The 8,546-nt window shown below is 42.8% G+C and overlaps 1 long non-coding RNA gene across 1 annotated transcript; it reads left to right on the forward strand.

Moving 5' to 3' along the window:
* The first annotated feature begins 982 nt into the window (after nucleotides 1-982).
* On the forward strand, nucleotides 983-3,765 carry LOC125942229 (uncharacterized). Its single transcript, XR_007464921.1, has 3 exons — nucleotides 983-1,115; nucleotides 2,741-2,782; nucleotides 3,594-3,765. It is a non-coding gene; the product is annotated as an uncharacterized LOC125942229 (long non-coding RNA).
* Nucleotides 3,766-8,546: the final 4,781 nt, after the last annotated feature.

The raw sequence follows: 8,546 nt of genomic DNA on the forward strand, positions 1-8,546 counted from the left end.
AACGTAGTGTATAAGATTCCACTTTCGTGTGGGAAGTACTACGTGTGCCAGACGGGCAGATGTTTAAACGTGCGGCTGGCGGAGCATAATAATAAAGTAGAGAGCACCGCAATAGATGGGCACCTGGCTGCCCACTGTAGAAAATGTGACGCGAAGGAACCATGCTACCCTCTCTTTAAACAAACTGTTGTTGTGTATCGCCACAGGAATAAGATAACGAGGGAAATTGTCGAAGCAGCAGAGATAGCTAGAGGATGTGATGATTGCGTTAGCACGCCGTCTATTCTTTTATCCAAGAAAGAGCTTGCACTTTTGGCACAGTAGCCGCATGACTGTTTTTCCTTTCTTCTTTCCTTCCGAGTTTTTTGCAGTGCCTTTCCCAGTGAGTATATATATGCTTACTACTGCAATAAAGCAATTGTTGAAAGTTAGCGCTCGTCCCGTGTTCTTCCTCGTCCTTGTGTCGTTTTAGCGCTATGAATCCCAGTTAAGATTACTACGACGGCATACTGTCTACCGTTTGTCATGATGTCAAACTATCAAGTACGAAAAGCGACAATTGTGTACGTTGCTGGTCCGTAGTTCATTTCGCGCCGGTTGCGTCACGTATTAAAATAAATATTTCTTTTTAATCCAAACGATGAAAACTGTGCGCGCACACAGGGCGCGATATTTGCGATGTTTGAATTTTGCACTATTTCCCGCGCGCTCCGTACGTGACCGGCCGGCGCACTGCGTTACCGCGATAAAGAAAATAGTTCCTCAAGGAAGCTAAGCAGAAAACTTTCATACTCTTGCAAACCGCAGAAATTGTTAAGAAATACCATTATATTACAAGATTTGTTAATAAATATTGCAATTTATGTCTATGAAAGCGTGAGTTTATATGCGTGTTTTTGTGTGAATGCGCGCTTGCGCTGTTGACTCTTTGGTGCATTCCGGAACTTTGTGCGTGCGGCGTATGTGTGCGGCTTGCGTGATGTGTTTACTGCGTTTTCTGTGCCCTTTGCCTCGCTGTGACATCTTTGGTATATTCCAACTTGTTGCTCGCTCTTTATGGGCTACACGTTGCCTCGAAGATCACCATGATCGCCTCCGACTCAGCCACATCGAAGGTGAGTGAGTGTTTCGAATTCCACTTGCTCGTTCATTGCGACGCTATCAGCAAAAGTGCGTACGGAGCCCGTGCGTGTCTTCCACGTGCCTCTGTGCTCGTTCTCATTACTAGTACTATCTATCCTTCCGTTGCGAGAATTGGTTGTGCAGCACTAGATTTGTGATATTGAACATGAAGTTTTGTCCTGATTTAACTTCACAGCGCGCTTGTGGCGACGTAAAGCAGCTATGTGGAGCCAGCTAAAACAGGGCATGTTGTGCTCGCCACGATTTTTGGTATGGTGTTCCAGCACCGATTGAAATTAGCCTTATTAATGAGCGCTCGTGGGGGGCTCTGCCGTTTTGGTGGGCAGCTATGTGGAGCCAGCTAAAACAGGGCATGTTGTGCTCGCCACGATTTTTGGTACGGTGTTCCAGCATCGATTGAAATTAGCATTAATGAGCGCTCGTGCTTTGCCGTTTTGGTGGAAACAATGCGACGAGAAATAGTCCAAACTGTACTGTAATCAAGTATATTTCGTTCGCGCAACGCCGTCCATTGACGTGCATCTACTACATGGCGTGTCGGGATCGGCGAAAATATGCGCGGGGCGTTTTGCCGTTCGAATGTATTCTGCTGCGCTGTTCGCTTCGGGATCGAGTGCCCAGAGTCCGCTGACACGCCGTGCGGTAAACACGCGCTGTGGCGCGATAATAATAAAGAATTGCAAGGGCGTACATGTGATTCTATGTGATAGGTGAGATAAAAAAGGGGTGATGCCAGCGAATGCTGTGAAATCATCAGGTCATGTGTGGTTTGTTTTCCGCCGGTACGCGCGCGGTGAACTTTTTTTCTTTTTTAACCATGATCTCCCTTCGACGGGATCGAGTGCTTCGCGCAAACGCCTTCGCGTAGGCGCTCTATATTCACGGAAAAGGCAGATTCTGTGGGATTCTATGTTCTGCTTTAGTGGGATGAAACATTCTAAATAATGTCATCGTGTGAAGTTTGAGCCTTTGGCCCTTCAGTAACTGATTGATTTAACTAAGTTCGAAAATCAGTAAAGGAACGAGATGCTTGGGCATATTTGCCGTGTCGTCCCACTGTGCTTCCAGTGGCATGTAGGCGTTATCGACAAATGTCGAAAATTAGCAAGGCTTTTTATGACATAGACAGCTATGTCAAGAAGTTATTTTTGCTTTGAATTCACACACTAAAGAGGAGAGAGAGTGAAAGGGGAGCGTATCCTTGTGAACTAAATGACGCTTTGACATAAGCTTGGAACAATAGTTGGTTGGTGGAGAAGTTCTGTGGAATACTTAGAGAGTAAGCAAACTGTAGTAGCAGCAGTTAGACGGGGAGTAAAAAAATTCAACACTGGTTTTATATGAACGAGCTACCTTTAAGATGTCGCCGCAACAGTTCAGTAGATGAGCAAAAATAATTTTAAAATTTAGGAGAGAAATTAAAAATAAATTATTTGCCCACCTCACACTGCCAGTGGCAAAAGCAACCATGCTTTAATGTTTCAATCAGTCATTTATAACCATCCATTTATGTCGGCCTAATCGTTCATGTAGATGTTTTGATTGTTGCTTTTGACTTATCGTGGCGTCACATTTTAATACTGACATCTGTTTTCAGAATCAAAATGAGCCTGGAGACTCCACAGCCGGAATGCGAAAGGTGAATTCTTTGGCCATTCATCGTGTAGCATCACCATGATCAAATGCACTGTTACCATGAGAATGTATTGCCGGGAGGTATTCTCCTTAAGATTTAGTAAAAATGGTAGCATTAAGTGTCTCCTCTGCGATTTCGCATAGCCTTTGATTTACGAGTCGATTAATTTATTTGATGAGGTGGGCAGTTGGCACACCCTGCCTTTGTACACATTCAGCTGAGTAGGTCTGGGACACAGCAAGTGAATCTGATGTGTAGGGGTAATCGCATTAACGTCGACAGTTATCTTCCTGTTTGAGCTGCTACTGCTGCTTGCCAACACAAGCAGCAGTTGCCCAAGATGGCATGAAAGAGGTTCATTGAAGAGTGGCACATACCCGGAGTCACATACCCAGAGATCCAAGGAGGTCCATCAGATGGTTATTAACCCACTTCCCTCAACATAGCAGCCCTACCCATTAGGCCATCGACCACCAAGTGACACAAATTGGCTGGAAAATAGAGACAGACACCCGAAAGTATGTGAAGTATCCTATAAAGGGCTACTTGCATTAAAGTTTTCGATACCTTGGTTTACTTACTATTTTATTTTGTACTGGGTGAATCCTTGTTTTTCTGAAGCACATGGCATCCTAACAGAATAAGAAGCTATGACATTATTTTTAGTTGTTTTTATTAGTGACATTAGTTGACATTTTAGGTCTGGAGCAGGCAGTATTTCTGCAATTTATTTGGAGTGTGGCTGTTGTGTAAATGTGCTTAAAGTCCTTAAACTACCTCACTAATATTTACCTAAACGTGCCGTTTCACATAGGTTGGAGAAGTGCTCATTCAGATGATCCTGGCACAGCTTGCCATGGTGGACCAGGCAAGTTTGCAAGGCAAGTTTGCAAGTTGATTCACCATGTGTTCACAAAGAAGAACCTCATGGGCCACTCACTTCTCGGAAACAACACCACCAATATGCAAAAACGGGCTCTTGGCTTTATCAGGGTCAACACTGTTATAGGCAAGTACCATACATCCTTTTTCCCGTTGCATTTTTGCATTCACATTTTGTACTTGGAATTACCAGCTTGCTATTAGCACAACAAATAACTTTCAAGTAGCCTGTGTCTCCAACTACGTGCTACAATAGCCTACTATTTGGAATGAATGTTCACTTGATCTCAAGTCTCTAATGCTCCATACTAAAGTGCTAAATTTTAAAAGCAGCCTTGACCGCCAGAAGTTATTGGTGGCTCCAACTGACAAAGTTAGGTGTATTTGCGTATTAGTTGCACTACTTGACTGTCATTGCAATGAATAGTTGCAATGAAGCAGCTACCAATCTGTGAAGCACGCTACCAATCTGGTGGTATAGAGGGTGTGCTTAAGTAGCCTGAAAGTGTTGTTATAATTGTGGAGAAGCTATGCTCAAGTGCAGTTACTGCTCAACTCGAGGGACAACACTTCCACCAAATTTCAGCAATCAAAATGGCCCTCCAGATTCTGTAATGCAAAACATAGTGGTTTCACCTATTTCAACAGACCACGTTGAATTAAAGTTGCTCCTGTCTTGAAGGAGGTCCATGTGGTGGCAGACAGTAGCCTTTCAGCAGAGGGAGCTTAAGTTATGGGGCATAGTTGTTTGGTTGTTTCAATCAAAGCAACAGTGGGAACAGTTGCCAACTTCGTTGTCAACATTGCTATGTTTAGCAATGTCCATTCATTCTAGGCACTCAACCTATTAAGATCAAATTTATCACATTGTATTCTAGGATGTGGAAAAAACAAAGGTATTTATTTGACTTTTCCTCACGTTCCCATAAAATGATCAGTACTCAATGGGCCCTTGGCAGCTACTATATAAAGCTTCTTGCAGAACATGAGGCATGTCCACAGCTCCCACTCTGAAATTGTTGGAAATGTCTCCTGCTTTCTTACTTCAAGGACGCACTTGCCTGTTTTCAGCGTTATTATAAACCAGTGCTCAAGTACTATGGGTTTAGATTTATCAAAGATTGAATGAGCTTTGTAGGTGTTCATGTTTAACCCTTTGAGGATCACATATTTTCTGGAAATACGTCCCCCAATTTAAGCGTTATATTTTTATTCTGGATTGTTCTTCAGAGTGACCTTTAAAGAAAAAAAATGGGTAAATAATTTTCTAGGTCACAAAGTGACAAAGGTTTCTTAGTGTCCGCTGTTTTACACCATGTTTATTGTAGCATGCAGGGCAAACTAGCATAATCACATTTTTTAAATGTAATGACACTCACAAAACATTAAACTAGGTGAATACTCCCAAACTACTGCAGTGATGGGCACCATAGTGTAAAGAGAAAGATCAGTTTTGTAAGAAGGCAAGGGGCAACAGCACAATCAGGATTTTTGTAGAAGTCGCAGAAGGTTACAGAATCTGTAATGTGATGCTTGGGGACACTTCATTCTTAAAAGGCATGCTTATTTATATGTTCTTTCGCCGCCTCATATTTATGGTCGTGACCACACGATTTGTTTCCGCCACTCTACATGCATGGCAGTGACCCTCAAAGGATTAGCAGAGTCAGTCCACTTCTCTTCTAAGACTGAGCATTTCTTCGTATTTCTTCTTCGCATTTATTTGTGTTAGTGTAACCAGGTTGGCGCGCAACTGCAGTAAATCCTCGTTATAAGCAGTAATTTCTTTTAAGTAGAGAGGCATAAGAATGGCTATCATAATGCGAGAAGTGCACTCCAGTAGCATATGAGCTCGTAAAACAAATTCAGATATACCATACTCAATTCTGGTCACATAACCGTATTTGGAGCAACTCCTGCAAGGAAAAGTGCAATAAAGTGCTGCACATTTTCATTATGAATGTTGAGAGAACTAATTGTAGTTGTCAGTAGTCTACCATTAAGTTTTTTCACCACCAGTATGAAGTCTTTTTTCCACCATTTTGTTCCTAAGCAAGCAACGTTCACATCTTTCACACCAAGGATATTCATGAAGTTATTCTGCCACAGTGAGCTTTTCCTGTTTCCCTTCTGCATATTGTACTAAGTGGAGTCCTCTGGCACCACTGCACTTTGAAAGCTGGTCATTCTCTAGAATTGAACTCGTGAAAACTTTGAATAAACAAAACAAATGAAACAGTTTCATTATAACAGGGCGTACTGTATGTCGCACTTTTGCATGTGGAACATTGATCTTAAACCTCATGCTGTTTTTCCTTTTTTTACAGGCTTTACCTATCACAAGTTTCCTGGGACAAACATGGCGTACATTAAGAACACTGGCCTCACTTCCCGCAAGGGACCTGAAGTGTCCAGAGGAGCCCAAGTCTGTGGAGAGTTCAAGTGTTGTGTACTTGCAGTGCTCAACATTTTTTTATTATTATGATGTTTCTAGTCACCTGAAAAGCCCAGGTTGGATGGTTCAGACACAAGTACTGTGTTGTGATTAATAATTAATTGCACAAGTGTTGTGCTTTGTATTTTAATACATTTTTACGTAAATTTTTAATATATTTCTACAAAAGATAGTGTTTCTTGACTATTTTATTTCATAGGTATCGGGTCATTTCATGCCAAAACTGTTCCGTGACGGCACACGATTTCAAGTTTTTTTGATAAAGTAAAAGTACGCACAGTGAAAACTTTTCCAGAAAATTAGGTTTTATACATACACCGGAAAGTGGAATCTGTGCTATTGTCAGAGTGGTTCTGTTTAAGAAAAACTACATATTGACATATGTTTGTAGTAATAGTTTATTTTGCTATTTCAAAACAGTAAAAATTAAGAGGTAAAAGTTTGCTTAAATTCAGAGTGCGACAACAGTTCTTGGGCAAGGCAGCGATGTGCTTTCTTTCATGTACGCATGAAATCTGATTTCTTGCAAATTCTTTCATTCTAACTTGTTTTGCGACACTCAAAAATTAAAAAAAACTTGTCCTCATGCCAGTTCCATTTAAGTCTTCCAGCGGGTAACTAGTGGCCACGGTCTATCAGATATAAATCTTTAGTCAAAGTGAATAAATCGCTTGGTATGTAATGACCTGCCCAGGAACCTAGTAATCATGGCAGAAAACGCAACTGGATCGTGCAACAAGCAGTGCAGCACAATAAACTGCTGCCATGGCACAACTTATTGTAATTACTGTGTCGTTTCAGAGGTAGATAACGTTTAGTAAAATGGGCATGCACCATTTAACCAATAAATAAGAGTCTCAGTGGGCTCATGCAAATTGTGCCATGATTATTATGTTACTGGCTACCAAATAGAGAAAGCAAGTACATTTTAAATGTTATTTACTGTAATGCTTGTATATTATTTATTTTCTATTTATTTCAATTTTGAGAAATGTTTTAATTTAGGGCCACGCAAACTTTACACCTCTCAGTATTCAATTTCGTTATTGTATCAAGCTGCTGGCAGTTTGTAGATTGAGATAGGAATTTTTTGATCTCAAGGCACACATGGCTGTACAGTTAACAAATGTTTGGCTTCAATAAACAATTCATCTAGAAAAAAAAACGCTTTTTGTCCACATCAATTTTGCGCCAATGATTTCGTGAAGGGGTATTGATTTTGTGTTAAGCCAATTCAAAAACTGGCATAATGGTTCTGCTAGCAGCTCTATAATGTTTTATTACAGGCTATATCTTAAAGTGTGGTTTAATAAATTTAATAAATTTAATATTTAAATTTATTAAATGCGATCGATGCGATAAATTTAATAAAACCCCTGTCGAGTTGAACTCGTGAACATGGCGGCGGCAGCAGTAGCCTGTGACACCGCATCCAGCGGCAGCAAGCGTCAATAGGACCGTCTGGATCCGTTCACCTACATGACCGTCTTAGAGCTTCAGCGTCATTTTTGCCTTTCCAAAACGTCGGTGCGCTGGCTGTATGACGAGTTAGGCGAAGGCCGTCGCCTGCGGAGACAGCGTGGCGGGCAAATTATGCTTTCCGAGCACAGAGTGGTGTGACTAGGCTGTGGAGGAAAAGTTCGTGTGATCGCTTCAGCTCTCTCCTGTTTCAAGCGCTGCTCGTCCACCTCGCCCCAGCCCCAGGCCAGGTCCGGCTTCGTCATCGGAGTACTGGGGCACCTGCGAGCACCTGGGGTTCATTCCAGACCAAACAACCTGCCCAGGCGAAGTGCTCACATTATATTGGAAGGCTCAGAATGGACTCCGGGCTGCCTTCCTGTGCAACAGCTGCCGAAATCAGTTTTCGCAGTTACACGGTACCAGCACTGCACGGGCAGAGAGGTGAAGTAAGTTACTTCGCCAACACGAACCGCCTCAGCCGTCCGAACGACCACCTCTCCAGGCGGCAAATGATTTGATTCACGTACTGCGTAGCCATATGTCTACTAAAGGGTAGACATATGGCTGTTGAAGGAGATGACTGGCGACTTGTTTCCTCTATCGAAGCATGCCATCGCCGACTGGAGGAACTACCCCGGCAAGTTCGCGAGGGACGAGCTGCTGGCGCAACCTCCACTCGGTGGACCCGGGTAGACAGCGCAAATTCACGAGTGCCTTCTTCGCGGCGAGCAAAAGTACAATCGAGGCTGCCTAATGCCGCGTGGGAACTTTCCACCGAGCCGCCAAAATTACGGCGGTGTTAAAGATGGTGGCCCATGGGCCTTCGGCATGTTCTACGCGACCAGAGGGCCGCTGCGACTTTCAAGGTCGACCGACGAAAGGCGGCGATGCTAGGCGCCATTATTGCGGCCAATGTTCAACCGGAGACCATTATTCATAGTGATGAGTTGGCCGCACACAAATGTATTT

The sequence above is a fragment of the Dermacentor silvarum genome, chromosome 1 (genome assembly GCF_013339745.2).
Source record: "Dermacentor silvarum isolate Dsil-2018 chromosome 1, BIME_Dsil_1.4, whole genome shotgun sequence".
NCBI lineage: Eukaryota > Metazoa > Arthropoda > Arachnida > Ixodida > Ixodidae > Dermacentor > Dermacentor silvarum.